A 23,594-nucleotide genomic window follows, 5' to 3' on the forward strand; every position below is an offset into this window, starting at 1 on the left:
TCATGTTCCTATGTTCTTTTTTTTTTTGGATGTCTTTTTAAAATTTATTTTATTGAAGTATAGATGATTTACAATGTTAAGTTCTGCTGTAGAGAAAAGTGATTCAGTTATACATATATACATTCTTTTTCATATTCTTTTCCATTATGCCTTATCACAGGATATTGAATATAGTTCTCTGTGCTATACAGTAGGACGTTGTTGTTCATCCATTCTCTATATAATACTTTGTATCTGCTAATCCCAAACTCCCCGTCCATCCCTCTCCCACCCACCTCTCTCCTGGCAACCACAAATCTGTTCTCTATGTCTGTGAGTCTGTTTCTGTTTTGTAGATAAGTTCATTTGTTTCCTATTTTAGATACCACATGTAAGTAATACCATATGGTGTTTGTCTTTCTGACTTACTTCACTTAGTATGATAATCTCTAGGTCCATCCATGTTGCTGCAAATGGCATTGTTTCATTCTTTTTTTTATGGCTGAGTAGTGTTCCATTGTATATATGTACCACATCTTCTTTATCCATTCATCTGTCCATGGACATCTAGGTGGCTTCCACGTCCAGGCTATTGTGAATATAGCTGCTATGAACATAGGGATGACTGTATCTTCTCGAATAGTTTTGTCCAGATATACGCTCAAGAGTGGGATTCCTGGATCATATTTTTAGTTTTTTAGTTCTATTTTTAGTTTTTTGAGGAGCCTCCATACTGTTCTCCACAGTAGCTGTATCAATTTACATTCCCACCAACAGTGTAAGAGGGTTCCCTTTTCTCCACACCCTTTCCCACATTTATTATTTGTAGACTTTTTGATGATGGCCATTCTGACCCGTGTGAGGTGGTACCTCATTGTGGGTTTGATTTGCTTTTCTCTAATCATTAGTGATGTTGAGCAGCTTTTCATTTGCCCCTTGGCCGTCTGTCATACTCCTATTTTCAAAGTGCTTTTACATAGAATAATTTTTGCTTCTTTCCTAAGCTTTATATTTTCTCTTTTTACTGATGAAAAACTAAAGTGCAGACCTGGAGGCGGGACTTAGAGCCTCGAAGGTGCCTTCAGGTGGGTCTGGGTGTGGGCATGGCCCCAGGTCCTCTCCCTTGGCCCCGCCCGGCCTCAGGTGGTACTTACTCACTGGAGGAGGATTTAATCACTGGAGTATGAGAACAAAGAGATTTTTGTTCTGCTTAAGAGTAAAACACTCCGCAGCTTCTCCTGTCGGACAGTTATGCCTGTGATATGGGGGGTATACAAGTTGGTGTTTCTCAAAGGTCAGCTTAGTAGGGTTCTGGAAACTCAGGTCTATGTATAGTGAAATCCTCACCAATTTCTTGCAGCAAAATATAACCGTGTGAGAATGTCAGAGTGCTAAGCCCTACAATTCATAGTAGTATGGGGAAGGGGCTTCCCTGGTGGCGCAGTGGTTGAGAGTCCACCTGCCGATGCAGGGGACACGGGTTCGTGCCCCGGTCCGGGAAGATCCCACATGCCACGGAGCGGCTGGGCCCGTGAGCCATGGCCGCTGAGCCTGCGCGTCCGGAGCCTGTGCTCCGCAGCGGGAGGGGCCGCGGCACTGAGAGGCCCGCGTACCGCAAAAAAAAAAAAAAAAAAACATAGTAGTATGGGGAAGGGTCTGGGCAAGGAGACAGGTTCTAATTTTAATTCTCCACTAATTAGCCCGGTAGCATCCCCATAAGTTACTTCTGCTCTCTGAACCTCAATTTTCCAATCTAAAAAGGGTTGAAGGAGATCAGTGCTTCTCACACTGGGAGATATAGACATATTCTTGGAGCTCTGAGTTCTCTGTGAGAATTTCTTTTTTTCCCAATTAAAAAAAAATTCAAACCTACAGAAAAGTCACAAGAATAAGATAAGAACACAGCTTTCATTTCAACTCACTATTTATTAGCCTTTGATCTGCTATTAATTTTTCATGTTGATGAAAACTCATATAAGTTTTTACCTGGATCCTTCCACTGCCCCCTTCTAATCAAGGGCTGCCCAGCCCCGAGCCTGGGTGTCTGTCCATGTTTATCTTCCCTTTGGCATCAGGCAGGACTGCTCTCATTTCCAGGGGGTACCCAGAAAAGAACTGAAGAGGTCTTAACCATATCCACATTGAGTAAAGGCCAAATGATACCATGGAGCCCCCTATACATGAAGGCTGTCCAGTAATTTTAAAAGAAAGGAGTTTCCCACTCCTAGATACTTGCATATGTATAACTGGATCACTTTGCTGTACACCTGAAACCAACACAACATTGTTAATCAACTATACTCCAGTATAAAATAAAAATTAAAAAAAAAGAAAAAGAAAGAGGAATAAGACATAGTTCCCCCACCAAAAAAAGGAGTGGACCTGTCAAACACAAGAAAACCTTCTCCATAGAGTCATTAGCATACTCACATCACCAGTAGCAATTTACTTGAGCAAAACAACATCGTCTGGCAAATGAATGTTATTAAGTTAAATTGTATTGGTTTGGAATATTTTTTGTTTTTTTGTGGTACGCAGGCCTCTCACTGTTGTGGCCTCTCCCGTTGCAGAGCACAGGCTCGGAACGCGCAGGCTCAGCGACCATGACTCACGGGCCTAGCCGCTCCACGGCATGTGGGATCCTCCTGGACCAGGGCACGAACCCCTGTCCCCTGCATCGACAGGCGGACTCTCGACCACTGCGCCGCCAAGGAAGCCCCTGGTTTGGAATATTTTTATTGAATTGGTAAACCTGTTTTATTATAGTTCTTCCAGAGCTACAAGCATAAGGAATTTATATCTATAATAACGTTGGTGCAGACTTGAGTAGCACTACTGTAAAAATAAAACTGGGAGCATGCAAGAATATGTTCCTGGGGCACATACACATTAATCCTGTTTGTAAACAATGAGCTGGAAGGTTCAAGTTCAGGAGCTGTGCCTCCAAGAGTACCTTGGGGAGAGGAGAGGGGAGAAGAATAAGGCAGTTGAAATAAGTAGGTTCCTTTACCCCATTTCAGTATAGTGGAATACTGTGTAAAATTTGATTTGGAAAAAAGGGGTTTGGATACAACAGGTCTAGATTAGTTCTAAGAGTCCTTTCAGCTTTAGCAACCAAAACCCATTTATTTTCCCTGACAATGGAAAGTATTGGTAGCTTTGGACCCTTTCCCATGCCCACAACCAAAATGGATGTGTATATGTATATACACAGGAGAAAGAGAGAGAGAGAGATTTATTCTGAGGAAACAGCCCACATGCTTATGAAGGTACATGTCCAAAATCTGCAGGGTAGACCAGCAGGCTAGAAACCCAAGGACAGCTCATGTTGTAGCTGAAGTCTGACGACTGTTTGCTGGCAGAATTCCTTTCTGCTCGGGGGAAGTCAGTCTATGTTCTATAATGGCCATCAACTGTTTGGGTGAGACCCAACCAAATTACAGGGGCACATCTACTTTGTTCAAAATTCACAGTATTAAATTGTTTTCTTTTTAATTTTATTGAAGTATAGTTGATTTAAAATGTTGTGTTAATTTCTCCTATACAGCAAAGTGACTCAGATATATATATATAGTTTTCATGTTCTTTTCCATTATGGTTTGTCACAGGATGCTGAATATAGTTCCCTGTGCTATACAGTAGGACCTTGTTGTTTATCCATCTTATATATAATAATTTGTCTCTGCTAACCCCAAACTCCCAATCTTTCCTTCCCCCACCATTCCCTTGGCAATTACAAGCCTGTTCTCTATATCTGTAAATATGTTTTTGTTTTGTAGATATGTTGATTTGCATCATATTTTAGATTCTACATATAAGTGATATCGTATAGTATTTATCTTTCTCTTTCTGACTTATTTCGCTTAGTATGATAATCTCTAGGTCCATCCGTGTTGCTGCAAATGGCATTATTTCATTCTTTTTTACGGCTGAGTAGTATTCCATTGTATATATGTGCCACATCTTCTTTATCCATTCATCTGTCCATGGACATTTAGGTTGCTTCCATGTCTTGACTGTTGTAAATAGTGCTGCTGTGAACATAGGGGTGGCTGTGTCTTTTCAAATTATAGTTTTCTCCAGGGATATGCCCAGGAGTGGGTTTGGTGGATCGTACGGCAACTCTATTTTTAGTTTTTTGAGGAACCTCCACACTTCTCTCCATAGTAGCTGCACCAATTTACATTCCCACCAACAGTGCACGAGGGTTCCCTTTTCTCCACACCCTCTCCAGCGTTTGTTATTTGGAGACTTTTCAATGATAGCCATTGTGACTGGTGTGAGGTGGTACCACATTGTATCAATAGTTTTGATTTGCATTTCTCTAACAGTATTAAATGTTAGTCATCCAAAACACACCTTCACAGAAACATCTAGAATAATGTTTGACCAAATACTTGGGTACCATGGCCTAGGGAAATTGACATACAGAATTAACCATCACAACACATATCAGCTGGATTCACCTAGAAATAAACTATAATGGAGAAAAGAGTTTGTTCTCAACAACGTCAAGATTCTTCTGAGCTCTTAGATACAGGCTAGGTAGAAAGTACAGTTGACCCTTGGACAGCATCGGTTTGAACTGTTGTGGGTCCACTTACACTTGGATTTTTTTCACTAAATCCTTCCTACAGCACTGCACAATCCACAGTTGGTTGACTCTATGGATGTGGAACCTCGGATACGGAGGACCAACTGTAAAATTATTGTGGTTTTTGACTGGGTGTGGGGGAGTTCCTAACCTTGCATTGTTCAAGGATCAACTGTATAAAAGGCAAGAACAGCAATGCCCATTTAGGAATGCCTCCCAGATGACAGGACCTATACCTGTTTTGTTTATTACAGCATCCTAGGGTCTAATCCAGTGCCTGCTGTGCACAACTTATGTTCTATCTGTATCTGTTAACTGATGGAATTAGAAGAGATACAAGACCTTTTTGTAATGGGAACCACAGCTGGGAGAAATAAGCTTTACTGAAGTAGTATTGTATAAGTCAGGAAGGTGGGACCTGGTTTTATTCATTCTAAGAAGCTGAATTTTTAAAAATACCTTTTCTTGGGCTTCCCTGGTGGCGCAGTGGTTGAGAATCTGCCTGCCAATGCAGGGGACACGGGTTCGAGCCCTGGTCTGGGAAGATCCCATATGCCATGGAGCAGCTGGCCCCGTGAGCCACAACCACTGAGCCTGCGCGTCTGGAGCCTGTGCTCCGCAACAAGAGAGGCCGCGATAGTGAGAGGCCCGCGCACCACGATGAAGAGTGGCCCCTGCTCGCCGCAACTAGAGAAGAGCCCTCGCACAGCAACGAAGACCCAACACAGCCAAAAATAAATAAATAAATAAATAAATTTAAAACAACAAAAAAGATGTGAGCTCTTTAAAAATAAATAAATAATTATAAAAAAAAATACCTTTTCTTTACTCTGTTAAAATAAACATGGCATAAAATTTACCATCTTAGCCATTTTAAAGTGTACGGTTTAGTGGTATAAAATACATTCACCTTGTTATGCAACCATTACCACCATCCATCCCAGAACTCTTTTCATCTTGTAAATCTGAAGCTTGTACATATTGAAAAATAACTCCCGGGCTTCCCTGGTGGCAAGTGGTTGAGAGTCCGCCTGCCGATGCAGGGGACACGGGTTCATGCCCCGGTCTAGGAAGATCCCACATGCCATGGAGCGGCTGGGCCCGCGAGCCATGGCCGCTGAGCCTGCGCGTCCAGAGCCTGTGCTCCGCAACGGGAGAGGCCACAACAGTGAGAGGCCCGCGTACCGAAAAAAAAAAAAAAAAAAAAAAAAAACCTCCCCATCTCCCCTCCACACAGCCCCTGGCAACCATAATTATACTTTCTGTCTTTATGATTTTGGCTAGTCTAAGACCCTTCTATAAGTGGAATAGTATAGTATTTGTCTTCTTTTGTGACTGACATTTCACTTAGTATAATGTCCTCAAGTTTCATACGTGCTGTGGCATTTATCAGAATTTCCTTCTGTTTTAAGGCTGAAAAATGTTCTGTTGCATAAATATACCCCATTTTAGTACTCCATCCATCAGTTGATGGACACTGGTTGCTCCCATATTTTAGCAGCTGTGAGTAATGCTGCTATGAACATGGGTGCACAGATATCTCTTCAAGACCCTGCCTTCAATTCTTTTTGGTATGTACCCAGAAGTGGAATTGCTGGGTCATATGGTTAATTCCGTTTTTAATTTTTTGAGGAACCTCCACACTGTTTTCCATAATGGCTGCACCATTTGACACTCCCACCAACAGTGTCCAAGGGTTCCAGTTCTCCACTCCCTCACCAATACTTGTTGTTTTCTATATTTTAATAGTAGTCATCCTAATGAGTGTGAGGTGGTATCTCATTGTAGTTTTGATTTGCATTCTCCTAATGATTAGTGACTTTGAGCATCTTTTCATGTGTTTATTGGCCATTGGTATATCTTCTTTGAAGAAATATCTATTTAAGTCCTTTGCCCATTTTTGAATCGGGTTTTTTCTTGTTGTTGTTGTTGAGTTTTAGTAGTTCTCTATATATTCTGGATATTAATCCCTTATCAAATATATGATTTGCAAGTATTTTCTCCCATTCTGTGGGTTGTCTTTTTTACTCTGTGGATAGTGTCTTTTGGTGCACAAAATTGTTTTGTTTTCATGAATCCCATTGGTTTATTGTTTCATTTGTTATCCACGTTTTTGATGTCACATGCAAGAAATCATTACCAGAGTTGCCAAACTTTTGTCTATGTTTTATTCCAGTAGTTTGTTTTAGAACTTACATTCAGGTCCTTGATCCATTTTGAGTTAATTTTTGTATATGGTGTTAGGTAAGGGTCCAGTTTCATTCTTTTGCATGTGGATATTCAATTTTCCCAGCACCATTTGTTGGAAAGACTGCCCTTCCCCCACTGAATGATCTTGGCCCCCCTGTCAAACATCATTTGACTGTGGATGCAAGAGTTTATTTCTGTGCTGTATTCTATTCCACTGGTCTATATGTCTGTATTTATGCCAATATCACACTGTTTTGATTACAAAACAGCTTCATAGTAAGTTTTTTTTTAATTGAAGTAAAGTTGATTTTGTACTAAGGTTTGAAATCAGGAAATGTGAGTCCTTCAGTTTTGTCCTTTTTCAGGATTATTTTGGCTATTCAAGGTTCCTTGAGAGTCCATATCAATTTTAGGATGGGTTTTTCTATTTTTGAAAAAAAAAAGTCATTAGGATTTCAGTAGGAATTGCAGTGAATCTGTAACTTACTTTGGGTAATATTGACGTTTTAACAATTTAAGGTCTTTCAGTTCATGAACATGAGATGTGTTTCCACTTATTTATGCTTTTAAAAATTTTCTTTCAGCAATATTTTGTAGTTTTCATTGTACAAGTTTTTCACCTTCTTAGTTAATTTGTAAGTATTTTATTCTTTTTAACGCTATTGTAAATGTAGTTATTTTTGTAATTTACTTTGCAGATTGTTCATTGTTTGTGTATAGAAATGCAACCAATTTTTGTGTGCTGACTTTGTATTCTGCTACTTTGCTGAATTCATTTATCAGTTCTAACAGCTTTTTTGTGTGTGGAGTCTTTAGGATTTTCTATGTATAAGATTATATCATCTGCAAACAGATAATTTTACTTCTTCCTTTCCAACTTGAATGCCTTTTATTTATTTTCATTTCTTGCCTAATTGCTCTGGCTAGAACTTTCAGTACTATGTTGAATAGAAGTGGTGAAATCAGGCATCCTTGCCTTGCTCCTGATCTTAGAGGAAAAGCTTTCAGTCTTTCACCATTGAGCATTATGTTTGCTGTGGGTTTTTCATATACGACTTTTATTATGTGGAGGTATTTTTTTCTATTCCTCTTTTCTTGAATGTTTTTATCATGAAAGGGTGTTAAGTTCTGTCAAATGATTTTTCTGCATCAATTGAATGATCATGTAGGGTTTCCCCCTCGTTTTGTTGATGTAGTAGATTACATTGATTGATTTTCATATGTTGAACGATCCTTAAATTCAAGGAATAAATCCCACTTGGTCATGATGGGATTATAATACTCCTAATATGCTGCTGAAATTTGTTTGCTAGTATTTTATTGAGGATTTTTGCATCAATATTCATTAGGGATATTGGTCTGTAGTTTTATTTTCTTCTATTGTCTTTGTCTGGCTTTGGTATGAGGGTTATGCTGGCCTCATAAGAATGAGTTAGGAAGTATTCCTTCCTCTGTAATTTTTTGGAAAAATTTGAGGAGGATTGGCATTAGTTGTTTATTTTAATGTTTTGGTAGAATTCACAAGTGAAGCCATCAGGTCCAGGGCTTTTTTTGGTTGGGAGATTTTTTTTTTAGTACTGATTCAATCTCATTACTAAATATAAGTCTACTCAGATTGTCTATTTCTTAGTCTCAGATTTAGTCTTTGTAGGTTTTCTGTTTCTAGACATTTGTTCATTTCATCTAAGTTATCAAATGTGTTGGCAAACAATTGTTTATGGTACTCTCTTATAGTCCTTTTTATTTCTGTGGGATCAGTAGTAATGTCCCCATTTCCATTTCTTATTTTAGTCCTTTGAGTCTTCTCTCTTTTTCTCTTAGTCCATCTAGCTAAAGGTTTGTCAATTTTGTTGATCTTTTCAAAGAACCAACTTTTGGTTTCACTGATTTTTCTCTATTATTTTTCTTTCTTTTTTTTAACATCTTTATTGGAGTATAATTGCTTTACAATGTTGTTATTTTCTGCTGTATAACAAAGTGAATCAGCTATATGTATACATATATCCCTATATCACCCCCGCCTTGTGTATCCCCCCCCACCCTCCCTATCCCACCCCTCTAGGTGGTCACAAAGCACTGAGTTGATCTCCCTGTGCTATGTGGCTGCTTCCCACTATCTGTCTATTTTACATTTGGTAGTGTATATATGTCCACACCACTCTCTCACTTTGTCCCAGCTTACCCTTTCCCCCTCCTGTGTCCTCAAATCCATTCTCTACATCTGCATCTTTACTCCTGTCCTGCCCCTGGGTTCATTAGAACCTTTTTTTTTTTTTAGATTCCATATATATGTAAGCATATGGTATTTGTTTTTCTCTTTCTGACTTCACTCTGTATGACAGACTCTAGGTCCATCCACCTCACTACAAATAACTCAGTTTCGTTTCTTTTTATGCCTGAGTAATATTCCATTACATATATGTGCCCTATCTTCTTTATCCATTCATCTGTTGATGGACACTTAGATTGCTTCCATGTCCTGACTATTGTAAATAGAGCTGCAATGAACATTGTGGTACATGACTCTTTTTGAATTATGGTTTTCTCAGGGTATATGCCCAGTAGTGGGATTGCTGTGTCATATGGTAGTTCTGTTTTTAGTTTTTTAAGGAGCCTCCATACTGTTCTCTATAGTGGCTGTATCAATTTACATTCCCCCCAACAGTGCAAGAGGGTTCCCTTTTCTCCACACCCTCTCCAGCATTTATTGTTTGTAGATTTTTTGATGATGGCCATTCTGACCAGTGTGAGGTGATACCTCATTGTAGTTTTGATTTGCATTTCTCTAATGATAAGTCATGTTGAGCATCTTTTCATGTGTTTGTTGGCAATCTGTATATCTTCTTTGGAGAAATGTCTATTTAGGTCTTCTGCCCATTTTTGGATTGGGTTGTTTGTTTTTTTTGATATTGAGCTGCATGAGGTGCTTGTGTATTTTGGAGACCAATCCTTTGTCAGTTGCTTCGTTTGCAAATATTTTCTCCCATTCTGAGGTTTGTCTTTTCGTCTTGTTTATGGTTTCCTTTGCTTTGCAAAAGCTTTTAAGTTTCATTAGGTTCCATTTGTTTATTTTTGTTTTTATTTCCCTTCCTCTAGGAGGTGGGTCAAAAAGGATCTTGCTGTGATTTATGTCATAGAGTGTTCTGCCTATGTTTTTCTCTAAGGGTTTTATAGTGTCTGGCTTTACATTTAAGTCTTTAATCCATTTTTAGTTTATTTTTGTGTATGGTGTTAGGAAGTGTTCTAATTTCAAAAATATGGAACGCTTCACGAATTTGCATGTCATCCTCGCACAGGGGTCATGCTAATCTTCTCTGTATTGTTCCAATTTTAGTATATATGCTGCCAAGTTGAGCCCCTCTAATGTTTTTCTACTCTCTATTTTATCTACCTCTACTCTAATGTTTGTTATTTTCTTCCTTCTGCTAGCTTTGGGTTTAGTTTGTTCTTCTTTTTCTCATTCCTTGAGTTGTAGAATTAGGTTGTTGATTTGAGTTCTTTCTTGTCATAGCTATAAATTTCCACCTTCGCATAATGTTTGCTGTATCATGTAAGTTTTGGTATGTTATATTTTCATTTTTACACATCTCTAAGTAGTTTCTAATTTTCCTTGTGATTTCTTCTTTGATCTATTCGTTGTTTAAAAGTGTGTTGTTTAGTTTCCACAGTATTGTGAAATTTTCAGCTTTCTTTATGTGTTTTTTTTTAAATTTCTAACTTCATCCTGTTGTGGTCAGAGAAGATATCTGTCATAACTTTGTATGATATCATTTTTTGTCTACTGAGACTTAATTTGTGTCCTAACATATGGTCTACCTGGAAAATGTTCCATGTGCACTTGAGAAAAATGTGTATGCTGTTGTCATTGGGTGGAATGTTCTGTATATTCTTGTTAGATCTAGTTGGTTTATTGGGAGTGAGGCATTGAAGTCTCCATTATTGTAGAACTCTCTATTTCTCCCTTCAAATTCTGTCCACTTTTGCTTCATGTATTTTGATAGTCTGTCATTGGGTGTGCAAATGTTTATAATTGTTATATCTTCTTGCTCTACTGAGCCTTTTATTAATATATAATATCCTTCTTTGTCTTTTGTAAACTTATATGATTTAATGTCTACTTTGTCTGATATTAGTATAGCCAGTCCTGCTCTCTTTTGGTTACTATTTGCATAGAATATGTTTTTCCATCCTTCCCATTTCAACCTATTTGTGTTTTGGGGTTTCAGATGAGACTCTTGTAGGCAGCATATAGCTGGGTCATGTGTTTTTATCCATTCTACCAAGCTCTGTCTTTGTTGATAATAAGGGACTTACTTCTGTCATTGTGCTGTTTGTTTTCTATATGCCCTATAGCCATTTTTTCCCTCATTTCCTGCATTACTGTCTTCTTTTGTGTTCTGTTGATTTTTGTAGTGAAATGTTTAAATTCCTTCTTAATTTCCTTTTGTGTATGCTCTATAAACTATTTTATTTGTGGTTATCATGGAGATTGCATTTAACATCCTAAAGTTATAACATTCTAATTTGAATTTATTACAGCTTAATTTCAATAACGTACAAAAACTCTTCTTTTACAGCTTGGTCCCCACCCCTTTTGGTTATTGTTATCACAAAATTACATCTGTATACCTTGTATGCCGAAAAACATAAACTAATAATTCTTTTAAATGTACTGGCCTCCTAAATTATGCAGAAAACAAGATTTGGAGTTACAAACCAAAGTTACAGTAATACTAGCTATTACACTAATAATTGTTGTTTTCTTTAAATGTATTAGTCTCTTAAATCATGTAGAAAACAAAAAGTACAGTACCATTGTTACCATGATACTAGATTCTACAATTGTCCATGTAGTTACCTTTAATGAGATGTTTATTTCTCCATATGGCTTCAGTTTACTGTCTAGTGTTCTTTCATTTCACTCCACAGGATTCCCTTGAGCATTTCTTGTAGGGAAGGCTAGTGGTCATGAACTCCTTCAGCTTTTTAAAATCTGGGAATGCCTTGATTTCTGCTTCACTCTAAAGGACAGTTTTGCCAGATATAAGATTCTTGGTTGACAGTTTTTTTCTTTGAGCACTTTGAATAAATCTGCCCACAGTCTTCTGGTCTCCAAATTTTTTGGTGAGAAATCTGCAGATAATCTTATTGAGGATCCCCTTGTATGTGACTATTCACTTACCTTGCTGCTTTCCAGATTTTCCCTTTGTCTTTTGAAAGTTTGATTATAATGAGACTGTGTGGGTCTCTTTGACTTCATCTTACTTGGAATTCATTGAGCTTTTTGGATGTTTATATTCATGTCTTTTATCAAATTTGGGAAAGTTTAAGCCATTATTTCTTCAGATATTCTCTCTGCCCCTTTCTCTTTCTCTTCTTTTACTGGGATTCCCACAGTGTGTATGTTGGTCCTCTTGATGGTGTCGTGTCACACTTTTCTTTAATCTTCTTTCTTTCTGTTCTTCAGCCTTGATAATTTCCATTGTCTTATATCTTCAAGTTCACTGATTCTTCCTTCTGCCTGCTCAGATCTGCCTTTGAACCTCTCTAGTGAATTTTTCACTTCAGTTATTGTACTTTTCAGCTCCAGAATTTCTTTCTGGTTTCTTTTTGTGTTTCCTATCTCTTTATGGATGTTTTCATTTTGTTCACACATTATTTTCTTGACTTTCTCCACATCTTCCTTTAGTTCTCTGAGCATCTTTAAGACGGTTGTTTTAAAGTCTTTGTCTAGTATATCTGCCATTAGGTCTTTTCCAAGGACAGTTTCTGTTGATTTTTTTCCCCTTTGTTTGAATGGGCCTTGTGATTTTGTACTAAACACTGGACATTTTAATCTAATGATGTGGTAACTCTGGAAACTGTCAGATTCTCCCCTCCCCCAGGGTTTGATGTTTTTTGTTGTCGTTTTTTGACTATTATAAGCTGTCTCTGTGCCAAGGATCAGCCTGAGTTGTAAACTTAATGTCTTCTCAGGTCTTTTCTGAGCCTTTCCCTGAGCATGCACAGTCACTTTTAAATTTTCTCTGTATAGTCAGCTGTTTTTGAATGTCCTAGTCTTAAAGTTCAGTCTCCCAAAAGAAGAAAAGCAAAAAATGATGGGAGGGGGAAAGTATGGAATGGCCCTTTAAATCTTCTGGCATTCACTTCAACCCGAAGGGGGAGGAACATGAACCAATGAGGGGAGGTGCAACAACAATGACTTCACCCTCTTTGTCTGTACCTCTGTGGTCAGCAGTCAGAGCACAGGTCCCCAGTATTTGGGGGACAGGGTCCTTTTACCCACTCCAGCTCCCACAAGTTGTGTGCAAGCTGCACAGCCTCTTGCCATGTGCCTGGGAGTGGGGATGTGTAACTGCTGATGAATCAGGAGCTGAAGTTGGTTGCAATTGACTGCAAATTGCCCCCAAGCCTTCTGCCAGAAGTTGCAAGCCTTCAACAGACTCCAGAGTTCCAAAATAGTTACATCAGGTTGATTCTGCCATTGTAGTTGTCGTCTGGGTGGAGAGACAGATTCCTGGTGCTTCCTCCTCCACTATCTTCCCAGAATCCTCCCTTCAGAAGCTGCATTCTGACGGGGGAAGTCAAAGCTTCAACAGAACCTGGCCAGATTCTTTGAAACTGCCTTAAAGTAACAAAAGTATTGCTGGTCTTCCCTGATGGCGCAGTGGTTGAGAGTCCACCTGCCGATGCAGGGGACACGGGTTCGTGCCCCGGTCCGGGAAGATCCCACATGCCGCGGAGCGACTGGGCCCATGAGCCATGGCCGCTGAGCCTGCGCGTCCGGAGCCTGTGCTCTGCAGCGGGAGAGGCCACAACAGTGAGAGGCCCGTGTACCACACACACACACACAAAAAATAGTATTGGTGAAAGTGAACTTCCACACACTCTTTATCGAATGCACTGTGTGGATTTCCCTGCACACACTCAGGTATTCTCACATACGAGATAAAAAGAGTATGCCTCAAAGATTTGCTGTGACCTTCCAGGCCTCCTCACTGAGCGAATGCTGAGAGCCTTCGTCATTAAGCAAAGAGCCCTGGTTCCAATTTGACCTGATTCTCAGCTTCCCACACTGTCCATCTGCTGCTAATGTGGCTCCTTATTGCCTGTCCTGGGAAGGGCTTCTCCCTCTGTGCAGAACCATAACTCTGCTCTTCCCCAGAGGAGGGACTCTTACAACCTTCTTTTGGAGGATGGACTAACTTTCTGAGTGAAATGCAAGCTGAAAGTAGTGCCCTCCCCTCGTGCCCCCTACGTACTTACCTGTGACCTGGTCGCAGTCCAACACGCTCTAGTCTCGTTCTATGGTTAAATGTCTGTATTCTGCTCCCCAGTGACACTGTACATAGCCTGTGTCCTCCAGCATCATCTCCTAATAAAGCACAAGCCCATGCCCCAATAATTCTCCACAAAGCACCAATCTCACAGCACCTATGTAAACAGCTGCTCAACACAGTTAAAAAAATTTTTTTCAATCAGAAAAGAAAAACGTGCTCATTAGAAGAAATGTGAGAAATACATAAAAGGAGAAAAAGGGTATCCTTATGAATTTCACCACTGTTAACAGTTGAAATACTGTATTAAGTTTAACGATTCAGAAAAATATGGAGTAATTAAGTCACTCCCTAAAATATCTCATGTTAATATTTTGTCATAAAAGGTTTACAGGGACCTTTAATTTTATAAAAGAAATGGAAGATGGCAAATAAAGTTGAGGTGGCTTTTTTCCTTCCCAGGTCATGTTCCAGGCCCTCCCCAGAGGTAACTACTCTCATGGGGGCAGGGGAGGGCGGGGAAGGAGAACAGAAGGAGAAAGGTAAGCACAGGAGTCCTACACAGACAGCCAACGAGGAAGCCAAGCTTTGGGCAGCCTCTTGGCAGCACGCTCAGCCAAGCCTGCTCCAAATGAAGCCCAGGCACCTTGACACTGGGCTCAGGGTGTCCATCCTGAAGGCCAGGCCTTGAGTCAAAGCGTGGAGTTCCATTTGCCATTTAGCAGTGCTTATGTTTGTTTCCCAGAGCTTGGGATACAAGCCATTTGGGGAACAAAAGGGAGATTTGGGTCAGGGCTCGGACCACCAGGGAGCTCCCAAGCTGGCTTTGTTCCTGGTTCAAGTGTAGCTCACATCCAGGACCCATGCCAGGTCTCTGTGGGGTCGTTTCCATGGGCCTCAATAGACCCACATCAGAATTCCAGAGCAGAGACGCGATCCCCCAAACAGAAAGTGACCTTCTGAACAGAGTGTGTCCACTTCTGTGTGAGCGTTCCCATGTCTTCCCCCACCCCCTGCCGCCTGGAAGCTCCTCCTTGACTCCATCACCTTGCTCCCTGATGGAGGGCGCACATGGGAGCCTGGTCTCTCCTGTAGGCATCAGAGGGGAGGGGCGTTGCCTGGAAACCTGGTGGCGCCTGCTCCTCCTTAGAGGAAACAGACTGTGAGGGACCATGGGGCCACCGCATTCTTTTTCTGGGCTGTCTTGTCCGGCTCCAATTTGTGACGCTTCCATTTACGAAACAGGGCAAAGCAGCCCCTGCACTCAGCCTCCGCGGAGCACTGTGGTGAGTGGCTCAGCACTGCCTTTGCCAAATGCCCAGTGTTTTGAAACAAATCAAGTTCCTTGTAGCTGGCAGCTGGTATGTTATTATCCCCCGGGGAGGTTGTCAAAAGGCCACATTTCTTAGTATGGAATTATCCTCTAATTAAAATTTAAACCAGTTTAGTGAGAAAGACACCTGAAGCCTCAGACTCCCCAAAGCTTAAGAACCCATATTTTACTCCAGACCATGTGACTTGCCCAGGATCATGAGATGAATAAAAGTCACAATGTCTATGGGGCTGCCAATGAATTCCTTTACATTTTGGTCTTTTCAAGTGAAAAACTGAAATGTAAAATATATTACTATTAAAATGTATCTTTTTCATGGATGAGGCACTAAAGATTGCTTATATGATAAACAATATTTTTATAATAATTTTAGATAGCACTGTACTGTTTTCAAATTAAATCCCCGTAATCCATTTACTTGTTTTGATTTTCGGCCTCTGCTGCCTGCTTATAATAGAAGGGAACTCCCTGGCAGCCCCTAGTTTAATCTCCAGTGTCCTGTCCTTTGGGGACCTGCTTCTGGAGCTGTTCTTCTTTTCCAAAAGAGAAGAGAGCTTTCTTTCACAGCTCTGAAGCATAGTTTCCAGGGGTAGTAGATTGAACCACGTGAAATTGCCATTTTTGTAAGTCAGAAACAGTGGGTTACTGGTATCTTCATATGGTCCAACCTAATATTTTGGTCTAAACAAAATCTGTGAGCAAAAATGCATGCCATTCACCAGAAGTTCACCTTGTTTGAATCCTCCTTTGATGGATTTCAAGAAAGTGAAAACTGTTCCAAATGCATTAAAAGTATTAGCTCTTTTAGTCCCCCCACCTTAAACTCATGAAATGTAACCCTCTTATTAGCCACCTTTCACAAATGAGGAAACCAAGGCCCAGCAGATTCAACAAATTGCCTTCTCTCACCAGTTAGGATGTGACCAAGCCAGCTTTGGGCCTGGGCAGTCTGGGTCTAAAGCCTGTGCCTTTTGCTCTTCTAGAATGTCTTCTCACTGAAGGAAACCGGAGAGTGGAGAGCTAATGGGAGTGAGCAGTGGCAAGGAAAAATAACTTGCCTGAATGTCCAGAGGGGTTGGATATTTTCAGCTAAAAGAACAGGTAAATTCTCAGTAGAGCTCCCAGTTAGCACTCTAGAGACTGGGCAGTGGCAGGGCTCATTTATAGAACAGCAATGTCCTCAAGGGCCAAATTGCCTCTATCTTTATGTTCAGTCATCCTCCACACACTGGCTTGTTTGCTAGGCTGATTCTCCTCATGGGCCCCAAATGGCTGCAGTGGTTCTGGGCTTCGTATATCAACAACAATATCCAGGCAGAAGGAGGGAATCAACCCTGTCTTATGTCCCATTTTAAGACTGAAGAAACCTTCCCAGGGTCCTCAGAAGATTTCTCACATCTCATGGTCTCACAACCACGCTTAAACCAATGATTTAGCAAAGGGAATGAGACAGCCATATTGGGTTAGACAAAACTAAGGTGCCCCCTTGGGGCTGGAGAGGGCCCTGGACTGCTCTGAAGGTCAAGGCCACTCAGAGGAGGGGGAAACAAAACTGGGTTCTGTTAGATGGAGGGAGGTGGGGGGTGGCTGCCACAGGTGTGTTCAGAGTTGGGCGGTAGAAAATGGGGCCAAAAGTTTGGAATCGGCTAGAGGTGGAGCCAGAATGAGGACTAGTGTGAGTACATGAGGAAAGCTTAGGCAATTCAAACAGCCTTGAGTATTCATGACCAATTTTATTGGATTGGTAGGTATGTGATAAGTGCTGTGAAGAGGAATAGAGTAGCACAGTAATTCTCCAATGCTTGGTATGTATATATTCATTAATAAAATAATAAACCCATTATATTATAAGATAAGGACATTTCTTAAGCTATACTTTAAACTATATTTTCCAAAACAAAAGAAAATTTAGTTGTTTTACATTTTTTACAAATCTCTTTAATGTCTGAGTTAATAAAAGACAGCTCTCATATCTGTTTCTGCATTCAATCTGTTGCGTTGTGTTGGTTGAAGTATATGAACAAAATCTAGCTTCACACAGATAAACAAGAAAGGGAGGAGTATTTTAATAGTTTTTTCAGATAATTATGGATATTCTTCTTTGATACTACACCAAAACTCGACAAGTGATGGCACTTAAAGTTTACTTACAATGTGGAATGAGAAACCATACTAATGAAACTTTTATACCATCTTTTTTTATATAATTTTTTTTTTTTTTCTGTACGCGGGCCTCTCACCGCTGCGGCCCCTCCCGCTGCAGAGCACAGGCTCCGGACGCGCAGGCTCAGCGGCCATGGCTCACGGGCCCAGCCGTTCCGCGGCATGTGGGATCTTCCCAGACCGGGGCACGAACCCGTGTCCCCTGCATCGGCAGGCAGACTCTCAACCACTGCGCCACCAGGGAAGCCCTTTTTTATAATTTTTGAATTTTATTTTATTTTATTTTGTATGCAGCAGGTTCTTATTAGTTATCCATTTTATACATATTAGTGTATATATGTCAATCCCAATCTCCCAATTCATCACACCATACCATCTTAATGGTTACATCAAAATCCATCAGTCTATTTGACACTTTGAATGGATATTTTACTCATGAATATTTTTGTAACTTCACACATTTTTTTCATTTGGAAAATATTGGTTTACTGAGTTATGCAGATCTTCTCAATGTTGACATACTTCAAACAATACAAAATAATTCGTTAATGTCATCACATAACATATAAAGAAAGTATCGGGAAGCTGTCAAACATATGGTGGTGAATTCAAGTTTTACAGTATTCTAATTTTCCCCTAAACGTTCAGTCTTATCATTGGCAAGAAAAGAAGTATCAATGTTTTCCTTGAAATAAAGGGCTCACTCTTTATTTCCAACACAATGTCAGCCAAATACCCAAGTCTGAATAATCATGATTTGTCCTCCTGCTGTTCTTGCAAGTAAAAATGGTGCTCCGTGACGAAAGTAGCTTGCTCAGATCACAAATGAAGCAGTTGACAGGAACTTTTCTTTGAGACAAACGCCATACTTCAGTTTGCAACACAAGTGCTCCCCATTTTGTTGGGGAGAAATACGAAAATGATGTGTATTCAAGGAGCTGAGGTCTGATGAGATTAACAACTTTTACAGGTTTATCAAGGACTTTCCTAAGTGAAACTGTTTTGTTTTGTTTTTTAACTACGTGGTGAAGAATACAAGGACAGTACAATTTAATGCCACTGCGTCGATTTGTGCTAAGGTGCCAGTAGTTTTACTCACCTTGGCTTTTGTGTCATCTGTGCAAATGTCAACAGACTTGTTCCAGGATAAACCATGAGCCTCAGAAAAGGTATTCAATGTTTCGTGTTTCTTGCCAAGCAACAAGTTTGTTGTCAGAAAAGTTCTTCAGCTTTTTGTGTTTGTTGCCACGTGTTCCCATGAAAGATCTTCAATGTTTATTAGCTGGGGCTGATAATGCTTTAAAACATGCAAAACAGCAAACCCAGCCACATCTATAGATTTGTCCCATTGATAAAGCAAAAGTACAATTTCTGCACATGAGAATTCATTTATACATCAGTAGCCCAAACTTTAATGTAACTAGTTACTGTCATTGGGAAGTGGCACTGCCATGATTTCTCTATGGACTTCATCCTTCAGGCATTCAGCATTGTCAACTGTAAACCTTTTGTAAGCCTCTCAGCTATGGTGTGCACTTCTTCAGCCAACATAGTAAGATAACTTACCCTGTAGGTTGTTTTGGAGGTTTTCTCATTTCTAATGTGAAAATCTGTAACAAATAACTTTTCACTTTCAAAGAGCTCATCGCACCTACGTTTAAAATGTTCAATTCCTTTTTCTGTAAATGCTGAGTGACTGGTCTCCAAGTGATACTACAACTTAATTGGCATCATAATACTCTTTCCTTTAATTAATAAACTTTATTTTTTTAATAAACTTTATTTTTTAGAGCGATTTTAGGTCCACAGCAAACTTGAGCAGAAATTATAGAGAGTTCCTATATACACCACATCCACACACACTCACCCTCCTCCACTATCTACATCTTGAACTAGAGTGGTATGTGCGTTACAACCAATGAACCTATGTAGACGCATCCTTATCACTCAAGGTCCATAATTTACATTAGGGTTTACTCTTGGTGCTGTACGTTGTATGGATCTTGATAAATGTAGATGACATGCATCCACCATTGTAGTAACATACAGAATAGTTTCTCTGTCCTAAAATTCCTCTGTGCTCTGCTGACTCATTCTTCTGCTCTCCTTCACTCCTGGCAACCACTGATCTTTTTACTGTCTACATAGTTTTGCCTTTTCCAGAATGTCATGTAGTTGGAATCATACAGTTTGTAGACTTTTCAGATTGGCTTCTTTCACTTAGTAAGATGCATTTAAGTTTCCTGCATGTCTTTTCATGACTTGACAGCTCATTTCTTTTTGGCCCTGAATAATGCTCCGTTGTCTGCGTGTACCACAGTTTGTTTATCCAGTCTCCTACTGAAGGACATCTTGGTTGCTTCCAAGTTTTGGCACTTATGAATAAAGCTGCTATAAACATCCATGTGAAGGTTTTCATGTGGACACAAGTTTTCAATCCATTAGGATAAATACCAAGGGGTGCCACTGTTGGATTATGTGGTAAGAGTATGTTTAGTTTTATAAGAAACTGCCAAACTGTCCTCCAAAGTGGCTCTACCGTGTTGCATTTCCACCAGCAGTGAACAGGAGTTTCTGTTGCTCAACGTCTTTGCCAGCATTTGGTGTCTTTTGGACTTTGGCCATTATAACCGTTTTATAGTGGTAACTCACTGTTGTTTTAATTTGTAATTCCCTAACAACATATGATGTTGAACATCTTTTTATGTGCTTACTTGCTATCTGTATATCTTCTTTAGTGGAGGTGTCTGTTCAGGTCTTTTGCCTATTTTTAAATCAGGTTGGTTTTTTTTCTTATTGTTGAGTGTTAAGAGTTCTTTGTATATTTTGGAGAACAGTCCTTTATCAGATGTGTCCTTTGCATATATTTTCTTTTAGTTTGTGGCTTGTCTTATTCTCTTAACAGTGTCTTTCACAGAGCAGAAGTTTTTAACTTTAATGAAGTCCAGCTTATCAATTACTTCTTTCATAAATCATGTCTTTGGTGTTGTCTCTAAAAAGTCATCACCATACCCAAGGTCATTGGGTTTTCTCCTATGGTATGTCTACGAGTTTTACAGTTTTGTATGATACATTTAGGACTACGCTCCATTATGAGTTAATTTTTGTGAAGGGTGTGAGGTCTGTATCTAGATTCTTTTTTTTTTTTTTTTTGCATGTGGGCATCCATTTGTTCCAGCACCATTTGTCGAAGAGACTATATTTGCTTCATTGTAATGCCTTGCTTCTTCATCAGACCAGTTGACCATATTTATGTGAGTCTACTTCTGGGTTGCTCTTCTAGGCTATTGATTTATTTGCTTATTCTTTTACCAATAATCACACTGTCTTGAATACTGAAGCTTTATAGTAAAACTTAAAATAATGTAATGTCAGTCTGACTTTGTTGTTCTTCTTCAATACTGAGTTGGCTCTTCTGGGGCTTTTGTCTCTCTATATAAAGTTTAGAATCAGTTTGTCAATATCCACAAAATAACTTGCTGGAACTTGATTGGGGTTGCACTGAATCTGTAGATCAAATTGGGAAGAACTGATATCTTGACAACATTGAGTTTTCCTATCCATGAACACAGAATATCTCTCTGTTTTTTTCTAGTTCATTTTTGATATCTTTCATCAGAGTTTTGTAGTTTTCCTCAAATAGATCTTGAATATATTTTGTTAGATTTATACCTAAAATTTTATTTTTGGGGTGCTAATGTAAATGGTAATGTGCTTTAATTTCAAATTCCACTTGTTCGTTGTTGGTATGTAGGAAAGCACTTGGTTTTTGTACAGTTACCCTGTATCCCGCAACCTTATTATAATCACTTATTAGTTCCAGTTTTTTGTTGATTCTTTTTTTTTTTTTTTTTTTGTGGTACGCGGGCCTCTCACTGTTGTGGCCTATCCCATTGTGGAGCACAGGCTCCGGACGCGCAGGCTCAGCGGCCATGGCTCACGGGCCCAGCCGCTCCGCGGCATGTGGGATCCTCCCAGACCAGAGCACGAACCTGTGTCCCCTGCATCGGCAGGCAGACTCTCAACCACTGCGCCACCAGGGAAGCACCTGTTGATTCTTTCACATTGTTTACGTAGACGATCATGTCATCTGTGAACAAAGACACTTTAATTTCTTCCTTCTCAATCTGCATACCTTTTATTTTCCATTTCTTGTCTTATTGCTTAGCTAGGATTTCCAGTATAATGTTTAAAAAGCAGTGATAAGAGGGGATGTCTTTGCCATATTCCTGATCTTAGTGGGAAAGCTTTGAATTTCTCACCATCAAGCATGACGTTAGCTATAGGTTCTTTGTAGATTTTTTTTATCAAGCCAAGGCAGTTCCCCTCTATTCCTAGTTTACTGAGAGTTTTCTTTTTTTTTTTATCATGAATGGGAATGGATTTTGTTAAATGCTTTTTGCATTTATTGATATGATCATGTGATTTTTCTTTTTTAGCCATGTGATGGTTTTGGTATTAGGGTAATTCTGGCCTCATAGAATACGTTAGGAAATATTTCCTCTGCTTCTGTCCTCTGAAAGAGATTGTAAGCAATTAGTATAATTTATTCCTTAAATGTGTGGTAGAATTCACCAGTGAACCCATCTGGACCTGGTGCTTTCTGTTTTGGAAGATCACTAATTATTGATTTGATTTCCTTAATAGATATAGGCCTATCAGGTGGCCTATTTCTTCTGCGTGAGTTTTGGCAGATTGTGTCTTTCAAGGAGTTGGTCCATTTCATCTAGGTTATCAAGTCTGTAGGCACAGAGTTATTCATAATATTCCTTTATTATTCTTTTTTTTTTTTTGCGGTACACGGGCCTCTCACTGCCGTGGCCTCTCCCATCGTGGAGCACAGGCTCCGGACGTGCAAGGCTCAGCGGCCATGGCTCACAGGCCCAGCCGCTCCGCGGCATGTGGGATCCTCCCAGACCAGAGCACGAACCCGTGTCCCCTGCATCTGGAGGCGGACTCTCAACCACTGTGCCACCAGGGAAACCCCCTTTATTATTCTTTTTAACGTCCATGAACTCTTTAGTAATGTCTCCTCTTTTCTTTCAGTTATTAATAATTTGTGTCCTCACATTTTTTCTGGCAAGAAGCTTATCAACTTTATTGATCTTTCCAAAGAACCAGCTTTAGGTTTTATTGATTTTCTCTCTTGATTTCCTGTTTTGAATTTCATTAATTTCTGTTCTAATTTTTATTATTTTTTTTCTTCTGCTTACCTTGGATTTAATTTGCTCTTCTTTTTCTAGTTTCCTAAAAGGGAAGCTTAAATGACTGGTTTTAGAAATCTCTTCTTTTCTAATATATATATTCAGTGCTATAATGTTCCCTTTAAGCACTGCTTTCACGGTATATTAAAATTTTAATGTTTTATTTTTTATTTAGTTCAAAATTTAAATTGTTCCCTTGAGATTTCTTCTTTGACCCATATGTTATTTAGAAGTGTGTTGTTTAGTCTCCAAGAGTTTGGGAATTTTTCCATCTATCTTCCTGCTACTGATTTCTAGCTTAATTCCACTGTGGTCTGAGAGTACACATTGTATGATTTCTGTTCTTTTAAATTTGTTAAGCTGTGTTTTATGGCCCAGAATGTGGTTTATCTTGCTGAATGCTTCATATGAACTTGAGAAAAATGTGTAACTTGCTGTTGTTGGGTGTAGCAGTCTATAGATGTCAGTTGTATCCAGTTGATTGATGGTGCTGAGTTCAACTGTATCCTTAGTGATTTTCTCCCTGCTGGAGTCCATTTCTGACAAAGGAGTGTTATATTATGCATATAAGCATACATAACTGAATACATTTTGGTACTGTTATTTTGAACAAACTGTCATCTGTTAGATCAATTAAGAAAAATAAAGTTTAATTGTGCTTTCACTTATTCCTTCTCCAATGCTCTTCTTTATCTAGATCTGAGTTTTTGATCTATATCAATTTCCTTCTACATTAAGAACTTCTTTTAACATTTCTTGCAAGGCAGGTCTACTGGAAAGAAATTTCCCCAATTTTTATCTGAGAAAGTCTTTATTTCTCTCTGACTTATGAAGGATAATTTCACAGGGTACAG

Source organism: Mesoplodon bidens, assembly GCF_964165515.1.
Source record: "Mesoplodon bidens genome assembly, chromosome: 20".
Taxonomy (NCBI): Eukaryota; Metazoa; Chordata; class Mammalia; order Artiodactyla; family Ziphiidae; genus Mesoplodon; species Mesoplodon bidens.